Source organism: Zeugodacus cucurbitae, chromosome 4 (genome assembly GCF_028554725.1).
Source record: "Zeugodacus cucurbitae isolate PBARC_wt_2022May chromosome 4, idZeuCucr1.2, whole genome shotgun sequence".
In the NCBI taxonomy this organism is placed as follows: domain Eukaryota; kingdom Metazoa; phylum Arthropoda; class Insecta; order Diptera; family Tephritidae; genus Zeugodacus; species Zeugodacus cucurbitae.
Window position 1 is genome coordinate 12,903,863 of NC_071669.1, and position 18,997 is coordinate 12,922,859.

Genomic DNA, 18,997 nt, shown 5'->3' on the forward strand with positions numbered 1-18,997 from the left:
TTCCTTAAATAAAGTCATAACAGTTCATTCCAGTTATTTGCTTACCTCATTTAGCTAAGTATCCCCGACAAACTGTCTCCATTGGGTTTAAGGTCCGGTAATCTTCTTACTCAAAAGTTTGCCATGTCTCAATTTCGATTTTACCATTTTCGCCTGCCTCAAATGGTCTTTTCAATGGTATTCATATAACTTTTCAATATTTACTGCTAATGGTGTGGAAACTTTTTGCGAACGACGTTAATATTGAACCCTCCCTCTGCTGATCTCTCTCTCTACAGTGGCGCTACAATCGCACACTATGTCATGAACATGGACTTCAATATCTCGTGGTTATATAACTAATGCTTTTGCTAGTTGCCTATTGTTGTATTTTTAATTTGTTGTAGCTACTGCCCTTTTGGCATAATTTTGTTACGACGGTGGTTAGTTTGCGTGTTATTCATAGTAAATTCGCGCGCGTTCAGAACTAACAGCTTAACTTTTCCCCCTATCTGAAGCGCGTCTAATGATATAGCTCGCTCGTTAGTTTGTTGTGCGGCTCATTGCCATTGACAGCTACATTGGCAACATTCAATTCTTTGTAATTTGGTTGCTACTTATCATTACTATTTCTATTTTATTTTTATACTTTTTTCGTTTTTTTTTGTTCTCTCTTTGCTTCAACATTCACAGCTCAATTTCAGCCGCTAAACTCCGTTGACGGTCAAACTTTTACTAATGATGTTTCGCACCAAATTCTTTTGCTTGATTTTTGTTTTAGCAAACTTTCAGCTAAAATGAGTTGTTGTTTTTGCTACTGCTTCTGTCAGCCGACAATTTTAATGTCTCTTTTTCGGTAAGCATGACTAGGCTTACTTACAAAGTCGTCTGGTGAAATATGCGCAAACTTTATGATGAAGAGATATTAACGGCAGTCATCCATTCGTTGGTAATAAAAATCAGTGAAAGGAGTTATAACCGCAGTGGAAAGAGCTTTAAAGCTTTCTGTAAAAAAAAAATTATAGATTTGTGGTTAAAGCTCGATTGTGGAGATGCCTTAAATTGCTTGATAATAATCGTTATAAATAATGTCGTAAGTCTAATTAATTTTAAAGCTTTGGAGATCATTAAGAGCTTACAGAAAAGTACTTAAAGCCATTATAGTGAAAGCTTACGGGTTAAATATTTTACATAGTTTTTAATATCACTACTATTTCATTCTACATTCGTCTATCGAATATTTTTAATTCTTGTATGACTGCGAAACAAGGTTTAGGCGTGTCAACGAGCTTTAAAATAATAAAAATCGCTTTGCAACTTGATTGCATAAAGTAATTTGTAGTTTCTCTTTTCTCACATTTGTTTTTACCTCTCCTCCTACTATTTCTGCCAGCCGATTTCCGAATTTTTGAATAAATCATGTGTTGCCATCACACTTCGTTGCTGATAGTTTTTCTCCATTAAATGATTTTACTCCACTAAATTATTCGTGTAAATATCTTTGATGATGCAGGAATGCTTTGCAAAGAATGGAAGAGAACCGAAAGAAAACGTAAGAGATCTAATAGTAACAATGCCAACAGGAAGTAAAGGAAATAAGCTAATTTTTGTGCTACTTTCGATTCATGCTGAAGGAAGTCCGAAGAAGATTTTCCGAGTGGCAGGGAAGACGAAGAGAAACTGCAAAGCACTCAATTGGACATTTATTATAATATTTTTGTAATTTTCTACGTTTTTGTTTGTTACGGTTTTCGATGGAAATCAAATGAAATGGAGTTCGAAAATTCTTTATGTGGCATTTGGGAATTTAAATTGAGATGTATGCGGTTGAAAGTAAATGAATAGCTTAATATATATTTAGGTATGCATGTGTATGAAGTCACTGTATAATAATGAGCTTTCAATCACAAGAAATAGTAGGTGGTGAATTTTAAATATTTAGTGGAAGTTTTTAGTTAAAAATAGGTATATTTTTTAAAACAGCTTTCATAAATTATAAAACTTTCAGTTTTTAGAAGAAAGCTGTTTTTATTAAACTCTAGCTTTCGGGAACTTTTAATGTTTCAATGTTTCAAAAACTTCCTTGTCAATTTGATATCGGACTTTAGGTATACTGTTGATTTATGAAAAGTGGTATCACCATTCAACTATTGTCAAGATTAAGTAATATATAGTCTTCGATCTAAGTGGGAGCTTTTCATGCTTAATTTGGAATATACTCTAAAAATAATGTTTTATTGTTTCGTAAAAATTTATTTTATGCTGGGGGAAGTAATTTGTTTTACCTCGAATTTTGGGGGGTTGCAACAGAGCATCCAATGTTGCAAAAGCTTTATTTCTTTCTATCGGGTCCTAAGAACACCATTGGGATTTAATTTTGAAGAACTATGACCATTTGTACTTCTACGAGCTACCTGAGGGGTAGGACGTTGCTGTCCTTGTTAAAAAATCGTGAAAGCTTTGACAAAAAGCTTCGAAACTTAAAAAAAGTAGCTTTCATTTTATGGTTAAATTACACTCTTTATGCGAAAATTAGCATTTTCAAGAATTCTATAATTATCAACATAATTAGAAAATGTATGACTTTTTACTGCTTCTATTTTTATAGATAAGGAATCATTGTTCGTTGTAAATATAATCACATCGTAAAGATACTGCTAATTACATACACTTTACAGCGCTTATTAACAGCAAATTGCTTTATATTTCTCTCTCTGCTCAATACAAAATCTTCGTAATGATTACGTTAAGAATTTGATAATAAATCAGACATCGTAAAAATGCTTAATAACACGAAAGACGGCTTTCGTTCGCACACCTACTAGACAAGCTCAAGGTCAAGTTCACCCGAGCGTTTCATAACTTGTTTGTATACAATATAATCTCGCTGTGCGGGAAATGTGAGAATTTGTGGGAACTGGTTGTAAAGAAAGACGTAAAGATGTGCTGATGATAGTAATTCAATTAGCATGGCAACGCTAAGGAAAAAAAAGTGTAAAAAAATATATGTGTTACATTGAATTTTTCATTTAAAATGAACTTTACTTCAGTAGAAGAATCTTTCGGGTATAGATTATAATTATGGTATAACTTGAACCGTAGAGTAATTGTGGTCAGTGTCTAGAATGGTAGGAGGTTTACGGATTTTGAAATAAGTGACATTATTTCTATGAATGCATCTTGTAGCCGGTATTTGACAGCTTCCTTCTTCGTCTGATAGTTAGAAGTCTACAAGAATATACAATAGGCTGCATAGATTGAAGAGCTTAAGTAGACTCGATTAGTCATCTCAAGATCAGGCTTGACCTACAGAAAAACACAGAATGTAGGGTTTTCTAGATAATAAAATCTACCTTAGACCTTAGAAATGAATATTGGTGGTGGCTCTGCCACATTCTCAATATATTTGAGGGAAATATCCACCTTCAATCTATTGCTTCGCTTTATTATTTACTAATAAATTCACTTTATATTGCCATTCAATAATGTGACTTTAGAAGTCTCTATTTATCTCTCTATGCCAACCTGTTCCAATCACGTTCCTTAGTTGACTCAACAGCTTTATGACAGGCAAACAGTTCCGAAACGATCTAAGCGATTTATGAGTGGAATAAATTCATTTTATGAATAATTGCTAACATAAACTATGAACTTTGTATAAAATCAAACTAAATTGAATATAGTTAAAAGAGAAGACCGAAGACCGGATACACAATTTATGGTACAGCTGACGATTATATGGTGTCATCTGTAGCTCACAAGAATTATAATATTTTGAAGTAATATTACAATAAAGGTATTCTGCCAAAGGAGAAGCTTAATAGACACCAAAAGATTTCAAAATAATGATTTTTCCGTGCTTGAGAGGAGTGACAGTTATAAAATCAAATTGCCACAAATAAAAAAGTTTTGTAATTGAAAATAAAATACACAACAACAAAAAGTAATCAACGTTCCGCAGCAGAAACGGGAAAAAGTCACAGAGCAGTGTAACGCTGTCGAAGCAACTGAGTCAATAGCAAATCACAACAAAATCAAACCGCAGAAAGCAATTGAACGAAGCTAACAACAATAACAATACAAAAACCACTAAAAAATGAAAACTAACCGCAGAACTTATGTGTGGGCACGCGCGCGCTTTAATAAACCATTTGAATGGTGGGGAATACTAAACACAAATTGTTGGGAATAAAAGACTCGTACAGCAACAACAACAAACAAAATGCAAAGAGCGCACTGCCGAAGCGCCGATAAGCCAAAGCAATAACAGAAAAAGAGAAAGAAAGCAAACACAAAACGACTGTGTCAAAGCGCCGCTTGCAATCAAATCCGGCAGTCAGCTGCCGGTTTGGCGAGTCTTTGTTGGAGCTTTTACAACCAGCCAAAAAGGTAAACAAGAAACAGCTGTGTTGACGAGTGATGGCAAGGCAATGCAGCAGTGGCAGTAACAGATGAACGCGACAAAGTGAGAGATAAGTGAATGTTGATGAAGGGAGTAAGAGGTAAAAAATGAATGAATGGTGCGCAGAGGTATTGGGAAGTTCAGCAAAAGAACCATTGGCTATCATTGATTGTTTGCTGCGTATTTACGCTACATTGCTGTTGAAGCATTTTAGTCTTCACTTGTTGTCTTTTGCTTTAGTGTTGAGTCAGTGTTGTTGTTTTGTTATTTGAAGGTGGTCTCTTTGTGTTGCTGTTCGTGCGGTAAGCAAGCTAAATTAACCGCTAAATAAAATATTTTTTCAAATAGTGAAAGATTAAATTCTTGTAAAATAAAGTTCCCGAATTGAGTAACTTTAGACTGATATTATCGGTTAAGAAAACTAAGCGTCTTCGAAGCTTTCCTAAGCCGAAAATTAGATGAGGATGTTTGGAGAAAACAGTTCGACTCTATGGTGTACTCTTTGACCTCACTAAACCGCGTGGAGACTTAGATATCATCGATTTGATTGACACTGGAGCCATCTAGACGACTTAGATCGAGTTCACTAAGATGAACCAGTCGTTCCTTCCATTTCAAAGTAGACAAGAATTTAAAGTCAAGTCCATCTAAATTTGGATTTTCGAACTGAGACATTACATATATTTATTTTCTATTACTACTATGTATGTCTTCTCTGTATCGAATACGCAGACTATGTCCAAATTTTTTTACAATGTCTCTCTCTGTCTCGAATACATAAATAAGCGCTTAAAATATTCAGACTCGAAACTTCGAACACAACATTTTAGCACTATTCCTTCTAAAACCTAATAAAAGCAAGGTCTAGCCTTTGTGAACTGATAACAACGATTTAATCTTCGATCGCTAGAAATTGGACGATCGTATTTATATGAGATTCTCAGAAAGTAGTTTGAGCTCAACTTTATTTACATACACTAGGTCAAAGGAAACGGACAAAGAATTAGAGAAACACAATATCTCATATTCTCTATTCTCTAATTATTTTAAATATCTGGTTAACCGAGTTTAAGAAGTCCCCTCGCTATTAGATATCGACTTACATTAGATAAATCTATATATCTATATCTAGAAGATCCGAACCTACTGAAAATTCAGTGACGAATGTTTCTTACGACTAAATACTCTAACTGGACATTTATTCACAAACACATAACATTAAACTCACTTAACTTCTAACGTCATATTCTTTGATACAAGCTTACATATAAATATATTCTACAAAATTTGATTTTAACGATTTTTGTTTTTTAATATTTTGCTGCTCTCTTCTTCTTTTTTACTACGCAACTTTCCTGCTTATGTTTTTATTTCTCTCTTTTATTCTGCACGCTTGCCTTGCATTATGAAAATTCGTTCCAAATTGTCCCCGGGGTCAGCTGTTGAATTTGGCATTCGAAGTTTGTTTATATAACTTTTTTACTTTCATTCCTCATGGAGCAGCAAGCAACTATACTTTTTGGAGTTTTTCTGCTTGATTTGGATATGATTTCGCACATTTTCTACAAATGATACATACTTATAGTGCTAAAATAAACTAAAAGTTTGAGTAGTTTAAGTTTAGTTTATTTCAAATGCGGAAAATAGTTGCTCAATTTTAATAAGGTTTAAGTTGACTTAATGCACAGGTGGATTAATACTTACTTTATAAACTTTATATGTAGTTATAAAAATTAAATTTAGTAATAATAATAAATGACATCAATTTAAATATTTCTGCACGAGAAGGTGTTGCCACTTAGTTTTAATTATGTATATGTATTGAAAATATTTAAATAAAGAAGTTAATTAAATTAACAATAATTTCGGAGAATCCAAAGAAAAATTTTATGAGAAATTGTCTTGGTCAGGGTTGCCATCATATTAAATTTTTTTTTTTATAAAAATACATCTAATACAATATTTATCCTGTATATAATTTAATTTTAATTTTTGTTCTTTCCAGATCTCACACTAAACTGTAAGAAAGGTGAGTTGTACGAAAATTTTAAACTATTATAGTTTTAATTGATAAAATATGGTAACTTTTGCTTACTACAAAACAATGAACAAATGACGTAATTCAATTTATATCTTAATTTTTGCCTAGAAAATACGCTAACAGTTCTTGCCATTGTAGGGTGTTAAAAATATTTAAGTACTGCAAAGTAATGAACGTAAATTTATATCTTTATTACCCTTTGAATGAAAAAGCTAAAATAATTAAAAAAAACGAAGACCTTTAACACTTTCCAGATCATTAGCTTTAATAGACGCAAATATTACAAATAAAAACTAAAATGATAAAATAAATTCAACAAATGATTTAAATACCATTTTAAAGCTTGTAATATGCTGCGCTCACTCTCGTGGCATATTAACTAAATTGCCATCATAAAGTAAGATATTATCAGGCGAAAATATTTTCCACCTAATGACTTTACAAATTAATATATATGTATATAATATATAATCCCCACTGCTTGGTCATGCAAACTGTAATGATTATAATCGAAATCATAACCTCTGCTGACGCGCTCGCCATACAGTAGCAGTAGTTATGACGATATTATTAAAAAAATCACACTAAATAATACATACAAAAATACAGATTAGTGCTGCTTGTGTGGAGAGTTCATTTGCTAAATTAGCAGAAAAAATACAGAGATTAAATGACAAGCAAAATATAATGAAAATGTTGAACTTGCACAGTAATGAAGGCAGTACTGAACGCAGTAATGAATACGAATGTATTTATGTATGGTTGCAAGTACATCACAATGTGATATTAATTACTAGTGCGACATGCATTCGTCAGCATGTTTTGTTAGACAGAGAGAATTACATATGTTCATTAATATTTGCTACGCTTCATTAGGCTTAATTAAAGAGTAAAAGTGCAAAAATACACAAATTTTTCAGAAGTGAAAAATATAAAAATTTATGTTAATTCTAAAAACAAAAAGTTAAACGAAATACTATTTTTTTAAGTATAGAAATTTTATATTTTATGCTATAAGTAACAGATAATGTGATAGATGACAGGTGACAGGTGACATTTCACAATTGATGATTGAAAGACATAAGATAGAAATCAAATATAAAATCACTTGTTTTTAGTTCATTAAAGGTTTTTAATGTGTGCAATGGTAAAATTGAATTTGAGAATTATGTAAAATGGTGCTGCCATCCATTTAAAATATGTTACAAATATTTATAATAGAAAATTGAATATTTACAAAACACAATTCATTAAAATTTATGTAGAAAAATGTTATAAACAAAATTATTTTTTTGCAAGGTTACCACGTAGTATTTTATATAAAACTATAATTTAACTAGAGGTTACACGAATATATTAAACAGAACCTTACAAAAAGGGTTTGAGATAAGAAAATTTAAATGAAATAAAAAATGTAATTTTGGCAGGGTTGCCACTTATGAAAAATATGAGAAGATGATATGTGTTGGAAAATATGTAATTGAGTGAAATATATTTGATGAAGCATTTCTTTTTAAAACTAATTTTAAAGTGAACATATACTATAAGTGTCGCCACATGTATATCATTTTTTGGAATTGATCTCTGTTTAAAAAATTTTGATATTTTTTAAAAAATATTTAAAAACCTTGCCACATGTTATTAATAAGTTAATAAGTGATAAAAAATAAATTAAATAATATTCAAAAATTAAATTACGTTTTGTTAAAAATCTCTAGTGTTAAAGTTGCTTCGGCTTACCATATATAAACTTTTATTTAATATAATATTTTTTCGATAGCTGGCAACTCTATTTCAAATAAAGTTTGAATGGAATTTTTCCAAAAACTTTCTGAAAAGATTTTTGAGTGGAAAATGTGAGAAGTTCAGATACAAGTTTTTAAAAGAAATAAAAACAACTTAAGGCGTAGTCTTCTTTAGAAGTCGAAAAAACGTTTTTTTAGAAATTTTTTTTTGAAAGGGAAGGAAATGATTGCACACAACCGTTATGTGGACAAACCTATAATACTCTCGTAGCAACTTTGTAAAAACTTTGTAAATAGTATAAAAATCGATTTTTTTAAGCCTGTAAAGCAGACTACTGCCTTAAAGAGCTTTCATTTGTAGTTAAGTAATGTTAAGTTATATCTGCGTAAAAAAATAAAAATTAACCAGTGAAAGTATTGAATCAAGTTTTTCATAAACGATGTTGCCATATCATTATGAATAATATTTGTTTAAAAATAAAACAAAATTTCCAACTTATTCTTCGTACAAAATACATGTACTAAATATATTTATACTTTTTAATGACGTTGCCAGCTAACTGTAAATGCATTTTTTTAATGTGTCGAAAAAATTACAAATTACTCGTTTTTTTTTTAAAACGAGTTTCTGTGGGTTATATCTGCGTATATCATGCCATGGATTCTTTGTTTAAAAATTTGTTATCAAATACTTTTGAATTCTGGTTTTAAATCAATATTTAATTTGCCTAAGTATCAAAATTTGTTTAAATTTTGAAATTTTATGACAAAAAGTACAGAGAATTATTAAAATTTTACTGCTTGCCATTGCTAATTAAGTGAATTGAAATCTCTGTGCAAGTTTTTTTGCTGACAGAATTTATGCATGCGTCATTAATGCTTATTGTTAAATAATTTTATTTTTTTTGTTTTGAGAGCAATTAAAGCCCACAAGTATTAAAGGTTGTTTGTTCGAAATTCGGTGGCTTTTTTGGTTTTAACTTGGCCCGTTGACAGTCAAACCACAGCAAATAGCAATAAACTTACACTCAGGTGGCTGCTGTCAAATTAAAGTAAATAGCGCGGGGAGTTTAATTGAAAACAATAAATGGAAAAATTAAAACATAATTGTATAAAAAAAGTAAAAATATGTGCAAACGAAAAAATAGCAATAATAAAAGTGAAATCATAGTTTTGTTGAGAAAAAGTTTAATATGTGCAAATTGCTGAGCGCAAAAATTAAAATCGTAAACACAGCAATTACCACACTCTCTGACTCTGACGCGCACTAAAATTAACTAACAAAAAGCGCTTAAATCAACAATAATAATACTCGTGCGAGAGTAATAACAGCGGCAATACATATAGAGGCAAACTAATAAAAGCGAATAACTATCTATAACAAAAATACACTGGTGCATATACATATATTCTCACAATAACAATCAAATGATACCCGACAATTAGCTACATCAGTGGCGGTGACATGGATGAGTAAAAAAAAATTTGAAAAAAATGCTATCAATTAGAAGCAAAAACTCTTCGTTTATAATATAAAATTATTTCAAAAAGGATAAATTTAAAAAGTTTTAAACAAAATAGTATTTATATAATATATATATATTTTTATGTGGCAACTCTGTTTAAAATGTGTTTAAATTGTTATTTAAGCAGGTTTCGGCTCATAACTTCTAACATTTTAATTAATTTAATATTTTTCGAAGGGTGACAACTCTATTCCAAATAAAATTTTATTGGGATTTTTCCAAATACTTTCCAAAAAGTTCTCTGAGTTAAAAATGTGAGAAGTTCATATATAAGTTTGTAAAAGAAATATAAACAATGAAAACCCTTTGCACAGAAAGCTCTAAAAAGCTCTTAAGAGAGTTTTCATCTGACGTTAAATAAGTATAAAATCTATAATTAAGTGTTAATTTCTAAGATCTGAATCTGATTCTTAATCTGATTTTTGAATTTTCACGATATATATTCCGGCAGAAAGTGTGAAGCCCGTGGAAAATCGAACTGTCTTAGACCTTATTTTTGTTGCGTATCAAACGTTGGAACTTATTTCTTGCTTGTATGGATAGAACTTTCTTTAACGTATTGTATAGCGATAAGAAAGGAAGACATTTTTGGGTAAAAGATGATAAGACTATACTATCACTACTATATTATATATACGATTTATTGAAATTGTAAACAAGTTTTTTAGAAGTTCTACTAAGAGCTTCATTAGTACTTAAAACTAGAAATTTCTACGAGCTTGCAATAAAACTGTATTTTTGAACTTGTTGATAAAGAATAATGTGCTTAAATAATAACATAGGCTTGAGCAAGCATCTAACCTTCGAAGGTAACAGAATACTCTTCGAGGGAGTAAAAGTACATTTTTATAAGTATTATATGTACAAAGATAAGTACATAATTTGTTTCGCCAACAAAAAGCTCAACTAAAAATAACCCTTATTTACCTTAATAATACGAAACTTTGCGGCGCTAAAGCGCTAAGTAGCTCTCAATATAAGCGCCGTTCGTCGAATCGACATATGCTCATATTTAGAATGAATATGTTATTACAAGTGTGTTTATATACTTTATAATATAAGTATATGCCTCTTAGGCTTTTCTTTATTACTTACTTTGCTGTCATTCTGTGCTTTGTTGTCTTCATTGCTTGCACATTTCATCAGCCTGTACTTGCTTACTTGATTGATAGGCGGATATGAGTGTTGTTTTTTTTATTTATTTTACAGCTTAACCTATTGCACAGTGTTTCTCGACACGGGGGGCGTATGAGTAACACGTGTAGTAACAAGTGCGAGATAAAAGGTGCATATGCCTATATAATATATTGAAAATTTATACATACAGATGTGTATAAATATGTGGAATATTCGCATGTAGATACCTGAATGTTTACTCACACATATACTCAAGCAGTTTGATTTAATTTTAGATTTTTTATTGGTTTTCTTATAAGCCTCTTTTGTGTTTTTTACTTTTTCTTTATTTTTATTTTCTTCATTGTGTGTACTTTAATGCCCCTACTTAGTTCAATCTTCTTATTTCATTTATTCTCACACCGATTTTATAGCTTATTCTAATCTTTTTGTGGGAGATGTATTTGACGTTGCGCTTCAATAAATTCAATCAGATAAAAACTTTTACACGGATTGTGACTTAGAGTTAAGAGTTGCCACCTTTTTTTAAAATAAAGTCGGAAAATATTTAGAAAAAATTCAAAGGTTTATTGATGCTTGAAAGATATCACAGTTAATAAGATTTGTTAGAGTCGAATTGCCACCTGTTTAAATCTCACATTTAGCAAAATTGTTATGAAAAAACATTTATTGCAAGTAAAGAGGGTTGAGACGTAAAAAATATTGTTTTGTCTAGGCTTGCCAACTTATGTCTGGTAATGTCATATTAAAGGTGTTGCCACCTGTTTGAAAATTTTAGTTTTAATTGAATGCTTACAAAAATCTGTATGGGTATCAAATTAAAGAGTTTTTAAAAACTTTAATCGTTTGGTCGGAGTTATTTTAGAAGAGTGTTGCCATATTATTGTAAAAAATATAATAAAACACATTCAACATTATAATATTGGCCGCAAATTAAATGTATTTGAGAAATAGTCGGTGATGAAAACAAATTTCTTATTTTTTTTTTTAAATAATATTCAAATATGTATTACATTACATGCTAGTATCGAAATTTGCTTAAAAGACTCGTACATACTTGCCATTGAAATGTCTTACATATTTTAAATGCCCACTTACTGTGTTACAAGCATTCTTTTCTCGTAATATTTTTCGTAAACTAAACGTTCTTGGTGCTAGCTTTTATGGCCACTCAGTTGACTGGTCGTTGGGCACATAAAATTGCACGCGCTTTAGCACGCACATTCCTACATCAGGTTGTGTGTATGTATGTATGCTGAATATATAGCCAAAAAGCTCATTTCAATTCATTACAACATTTTTATTGTTTTCGCTTTTTACAGAGCTTCGCTACCAAGCTGCTACAAGTTTTTGGTTCCACCGCCAGCTCCCTTTTGACTCACTCTTCATATCAAATGCAGCGCATATCTATTTAAATACTCGTTTAACTCAGCTAGGGACAAGAATTTGAAACAGTATGTGCTATCATTAACAATCTATTAATCAACTGATTTTATAAATGAGTTTACACACAGCGAAAACTGGTATTTGATTTTAATTTTCATACATACAAACATACAAACTTGCAGAAAAGTACTTCAGTTGTTAAATAGAATATAAATATAGTTTGTGCTTGTGGGAAGTCATTTATAAAATTATAAACCACTTTGTAAATATGGTTTTGTCTGCTGACTGTGGTCTTAAGCACCCATCATTTGAGCAGAAATACATTTATATACAACAACAACTTCTGTTCGCTTAATAATTGATAATTTGCAGAACGAGTTTTTTTGTTTTGCTTACACTGAGTTGTTTCCTGTTTGCCTGTCAAGCTATTTTGATCAGCCGTTCGACATACACTTATAGCTGATTTCGATACATAAAGTTATGAATGTCCAACATAATTAATAATATTGAGTTAATGGGTCTGCTGATGACGCCGCAATTAAGTGTGCTTTGAAACGTGTTTACTCATTTTAAATATAATAATATATTTTTGATAGAGTGGAATTTAATACAGGAAATGTTGGCATAATTGTTTGCGGAGCTTCTCCTTCTTCAACATGTTTTAAGCCGCCGCCCATGGCTAGATTTTTGATTAAAATTTGTTTCATGTCTCAAAAATAATAGCAGTTTCACATTAGATGAGGAAGGGTGATAGGTAAAATAATTATTTCATTTTATAATACGTGTTTAAAGGCATTTAAACCAAGACACAACGTTGACCATGCAAAAAAAAATATTTTTTTGATACCATCATAGAACTTTTTCTCTGTTTTGACTAAAAACATTAAAATATTACTCAACATTGGCCTCTATTTTGGCAAATCACATCATAACATAAACACCTTATTTATTTATAGTTTCAAATTAATCTTAGAACTACTTGAAGCCACTCTGAGAGCACCGTATTGCCCCTCAGACTTAAACTCGATTTCTATAAACGTACTGAATCAATTTTTAAGGAACTATTGAACTAAGCTGTATCACAGGGGTTATCACGGGCCAGCTACCTCTAAGAGGCGTCCTGCAGAGACTTGGTATAGTAGAATCGGCAGAATGCAGGGCGTGCGCGGAAGATGACGCGACACTAGAGCAATATCTTTGCAAATTTATCAGGGTACCTTCGGGGAGCACAATGGGCCTAATGTTGGCCAAAGTGCGGCTAAGTGTGGCCAGGCTCTCTTTGCCTCCCTTTTCAACCAACCAAGAAAATATTGCCCGATAAGATTAGGATTGTATCGCGATTGTAGTTCTTAATCTAAATCTGAGCGACATAAAGGTCTTCGTGTTTAAATACTTAGTTTTAGGCCCAGTTCGTAAACAAATTCGCATTCTTGAGACATTATATATGTCCCTGTCGATTAATTCATTCCACAAATTGAATGGATTCTAGTTAATAGTTTTCTTACGACAATTCTTCTATGAAAGACTAACTGTATAGTTGCTTAAAAGGAACTAATTTAATTTCGAGAAGAATAAATTTAAATTTTTCTTGATTTTTCAGAGCTTTCAGCGAATATTAAAAAAAAAACGACATTTCACTAAATTAATTTTTTTTTTTATATTTTTAAGTTTTGAGTTTATTAAATATTAACATTTAGTACTCTTTATTACTCAACCCTTTTCTTTTGCAGATTACAAATTATATACTCATTACAAATTAATATTTTTGTTTTAATTTTTCATCAGTTTCAATTAAATTCATTTACATCTCCGGCATTTCCAATAATTCCAATATTGCCAAAATTAATTTAACATAAATAAATCTGTCATGCTAAATGATTTATTCATACTCCAATTGCTAATTCTGATTGATATTGGTTCATTATTCACACTACATATTCATGTATGTGAATATGTTATCGCTGGCGAATACACATCAGCACACCATTAATTCAATTAAGAATTAGTTTAGAATTAATTAAAATCGCCATAAAAGCGGATTTTGTTGAACTTGAACTAGAAAATTGTGTGTTAATTAATTGAATGAACGAATCATCGTGTGTGTGAATTTTGTGCAGTGGAGATAATCACACGGACATACATATGAACATATATGTGCCATATGTGGGCTCGCGTGTGTTCACTTAAATGATGTTGGACCACTTGTGGGTAGATGCCACTTCACAGCTAGAATTGTGAGTCACGAATGGCATATGTTTATTAATTGGCAGGTGGAAACTATGTAAACATATGATTGATAAACCGGTTTATAATCCTCTGCATATAGTTTCTTTGAAATATCTCATTTTAAGATTTAAAGAAATACGATTTTATTTGGATCTAAAAATAAATATAAATAGAGAATGACAAAATATCGACAGAGCGATTGAGACTTGGAAGTGTTTTTTTTTTGGAGAGAGTCGATATTTTTAGTAGGGAAGTAGCAATCGAAGAGATTGAAATACAAATTCTCTATATCGACAATGCTTCTCACAATAACTGCATTTTTCCACAGCCATGGTTTTCCAATTTCATATAAATACCGATATCCTCGCCTGCTTCCACTCTATGCACTTTCGTTACTTCGTTAATGCAACCATCTTCTCACCCTTTGTATACGTGTAATGTTGAGAAACCATTAAAATGCACTTAAGCGTCTCATTGAACTAAAGGCAGTGCAATGCGAGTGTAGAGCTGAAAGGAAATGCACGTGGAATGGATGAGCCCAAAAAGTAGAAGAAAACGAAGAAAGTGAGGCATAATCGAAATACGTGAGTTAAATGCATTGCTATAGCATTGACCAAAGAGTGCCACTGAGATTGATGGGTATACAAGTGTTAAGGATGAGCTTGAGCAGGGTCGCTTAGGCGTGAGAAGGAAGATGAGATGCTCTCTCCCCTTAACATGGCACTTTGATATTTATTTTTATTTTATTTGTCTCTTATTATTATTTCTGCATTACATATCGTTGACTGCTCAGCAATTGCACTTGCAGTCAGTAAAGTCAAGTGCTGGCAATTTATAATAATATTTCATATTGGAAAGTATTAAGCGGAAAGCGTATATGAGTGTGACGTCGGCGAAGAAAATAGTACACATAGTGTGAAATGTGTAAATACTTATATATATATATATTTGGCGTAGGAACCGCTTTAAGCGATTATAGCCGAATCCACCAGAGCGCGCCACTCATTCCTCCTTTTTGCTTTTTGGCGCCAATTGGAAACACCAAGTGAAGCCAGGTCACTTTGCACTTGGTCTTTCCACCGGAGTGGAGGTCGTCCTCTTCCGCGGCTTCCTCCAGCGGGTACTGCATCGAATACTTTCAGAGCTGGAGTGTTTTCTTCCATCCGTACAACATGACCTAGCCAGCGTAGCCGCTGTCTTTTTATTCGCTGAACTATGTCAATGTCGTCGTATAAATCGTACAGCTCATCGTTCCATCGCCTGCGGTATTCGCCGTTGCCAATGTTTAGAGGACCAAAAATCTTGCGCAAAACCTTTCTCTCGAAAACCCCAAGAGTCGTCTCATCGGATGTTGTCATCGTCCACGCTTCAGCGCCATACATCAGGACGGGAATAATGAGCGACTTATAGAGTTTGATTTTGGTTCGTCGAGAGAGGACTTTACTTTTCAATTGCCTACTCAGTCCAAAGTAGCACCTGTTGGCAAGAGTGATTCTGCGTTGGATTTCAAGGCTGACATTGTTGGTGTTGTTAATGCTGGTTCCCAGATAAACGAAATTATCTACAACTTCAAAGTTATGACTGTCAACAGTGACGTGGGAGCCAAGACGCGAGTGCGCCGACTGTTTGTTTGATGACAGGAGATATTTCGTCTTGTCCTCATTCACCACCAGACCCATACGCTTCGCTTCTTTATCTAGTCTGGAAAACGCAGAACAAACGGCGCGGTTGTTGCTTCCGATGATATCAATATCATCGGCATACGCCAGGAGCTGTACACTCTTGTAGAAGATTGTACCCTCTCTATTTAGTTCTGCAGCTCGTATTATTTTTTCCAGCAATAGATTGAAGAAGTCGCACGATAGTGAGTCACCCTGTCTGAAGCCTCGTTTGGTATCGAACGGCTCGGAGAGGTCCTTCCCGATCCTGACGGAGCTTTTGGTGTTGCTCAACGTCAGCTTACATAGCCGTATTAGTTTTGCAGGGATACCAAATTCAGACATCGCGGCATAAAGGCAGCTCCTTTTCGTGCTATCGAAGGCAGCTTTAAAATCGATAAAAAGATGGTGAGTATCGATTCTTCTCTCTCGGGTCTTTTCCAAGATTTGGCGCATGGTGAATATCTGGTCCATTGTGGATTTTCCAGGTCTAAAGCCACACTGATAAGGTCCAATCAGTTCGTTGACGGTGGGCTTTAGTCTTTCACACAATACGCTCGACAAAACCTTATATGCGATATTGAGGAGACTTATACCACGGTAGTTGGCGCAGATTGTGGGGTCTCCCTTCTTATGGATTGGGCAGAGCACACTAAGATTCCAATCGTCAGGCATGCTTTCTTCCGACCATATTCTACAAAGAAGCTGATGCATGCACCTTATCAGTTCTTCGCCGCCGTATTTGAATAGCTCGGCCGGTAATCCATCGGCCCCCGCCGCTTTGTTGTTCTTCAAGCGGGTAATTGCTATTCGAATTTCTTCATGGTCGGGTAATGGAACATCTATTCCATCGTCATCGATTGGGGAATCGGGTTCGCCATCTCCTGGTGTTGTACTTTCACTGCCATTGAGCAGGTCGGAGAAGTGTTCCCTCCATAATCCCAGTGTGCTCTGGACATCCGCTACCAGATTACCTTCTCGGTCCCTACATGATAATGCTCCGGTCTTGAAACCTTCTGTTAATCGCCTCATCTTTTCATAAAATTTTCGAGCATTACCCATGTCGGCCAGCTTTTCAAGCTTTTCATACTCACGCATTTCGGCCTCTTTCTTTTTACGTCTGCAAATGCGTCTCGCTTCCCTCTTCAGTTCTCGATATCTATCCCACCCCGAACGTGTTGTGGTCGATCGCAACGTTGCGAGGTAGGCAGTCTGTTTTCTCTCCACTGCGGAACGACAATTCTCATCGTACCAACTGGTTTTTTGGCGTTGCCGTAGACCAATTGTTTCGGCTGCAGCGGTATGCAATGAGTTTGAGATGCCGTTCCACAGCTCCCTTATATCGAGATGCTGATGAGTGCTCTCAGAGAGCAGGAGTGCAATTCGAGTAGAAATAAATACTTATGGAAGAGAAAAAGTGCTATAAATGCAAATATGAAATAAATAAATATATTTGAATGGGAATGAAAAATGGGTTACATGATAAATGTTGACGGAATACAAGATGAATGAGTGATTGCATAATGCTGGTAGATTGTAAAGGGATAATGGTTATTTTGTTTTAGAAACACTGCATGCGAGTATGTTTAAGGGAGTTGGGGTGAGGTGAGGGATGTCATGATATAAGGGAGGGCTGTCATGTTATAGCATAATCCAGGCCTTAACTAACATATTAACAATTTATTATAGGTATTATGGGCTATCCATACCATCCAGATTTTATCTACGCCGAACAATATTTTAAATGGATATTCGGATATCTGAATACTTCGATAGTTCCAGTAAATCAAGTAATAATGATATTGAGAAATGTATATTATTTTATTAGATTTATAAGCAATCTATCAAGCCTACATGGGGGTGCTTCACGTTTTGGAAAGTGGTACCGTTGCACAAAATTGACTGCATTATGCGTAAGGAATATTATTTAAGTATTTTGCAAACCCAGCTTCCCAATTTTCTTGACCAGTGTGCGTATCCAGAGCATGAAATCACTTTTCAGTAAGACGGGACAGTATCAATCAGCCCCTCCAACCTAAACGATCTTTGGGGGCGTGTTGAACAATATTGGAATACTATTCCGAAAGGAATTGTTGAAAATCTATTCGTGAGCATGCCAGAACATATAAAAAATGTCATAGAAAGTAAGGGTCTATGGACTAAATATTAATAATGCATTTCTTTTATTTTTTTCACGGATGGTGCAAAACTGAGTACATGCCGTTTTTTTTTGTTTTTGTATTATAACTATGCCATTGCCTCCGTTACTATTTTGCTTTTTACGCCTAATTGTTACAAATAAACTAGATATTCAAGAAAAAAAAAGTTTTTGTCATTTACTTCATTCGTTTATTTTTTATGCGCGCTCAAACATGAAAATGTTGATCGTGGAATCACTTTTGCTCCCCACTGTATAATTTATTATGTATAAACAAAAATTCACTTAGTTTAGTAAGAAATGTATACCAAAGTGTATAAAGAGATCGCACTGCGGGCGCATTTGCTCGCAGAAAACAAGTAGAAAACAGGACAAGACAAAACAGTAACCTCAAATCGCTCACAGGCTGACAAGAGTAGTTGTACATCCAAACGACAGCAACTGGAGGATAGCAATTGCATGTATTCCACGGGGCATAGCACAACATACGAAATATGACCTAAGGAGCTGTGAGAAGCGCAAAAACAGATTTTGTTGATGTGCCTACTTGGCGGTGGTGTGTGTGCTGGTGCAGTTGACAGCGCGGTCAAATGAGATTTTACCTACAAGGCGGTTACAAATCAAAGACAGCCAACCGTTTGCCGGTAGGACTCCTCCATCTAGGCGACGGCGCTGGCGACAAATAACGAGCGAAAATAAGCACAAAGCGACTGGTTAATGTGCGATGCCGCTTCCTGGT

The 18,997-nt window shown here is 33.5% G+C and overlaps 2 protein-coding genes across 2 annotated transcripts in view; both read left to right on the forward strand.

Moving 5' to 3' along the window:
- The window catches only part of LOC105215134 (Ig-like and fibronectin type-III domain-containing protein 1), a 134,680-nt gene that overhangs the window by 57,144 nt on the left and 58,539 nt on the right, over nt 1-18,997 (forward strand). Inside the window, exon 3 of the mRNA XM_054228402.1 lies at nt 6,387-6,410. The gene's annotated coding sequence lies outside the window, so the exon portion shown is untranslated. The remainder of the gene's footprint in view (nt 1-6,386; nt 6,411-18,997) is intronic.
- Nucleotides 1-18,997, forward strand: part of LOC105220458 (Ig-like and fibronectin type-III domain-containing protein 2) — an 804,343-nt gene that overhangs the window by 57,033 nt on the left and 728,313 nt on the right. The window contains exon 3 of the mRNA XM_054228403.1: nt 6,387-6,410. The gene's annotated coding sequence lies outside the window, so the exon portion shown is untranslated. The remainder of the gene's footprint in view (nt 1-6,386; nt 6,411-18,997) is intronic.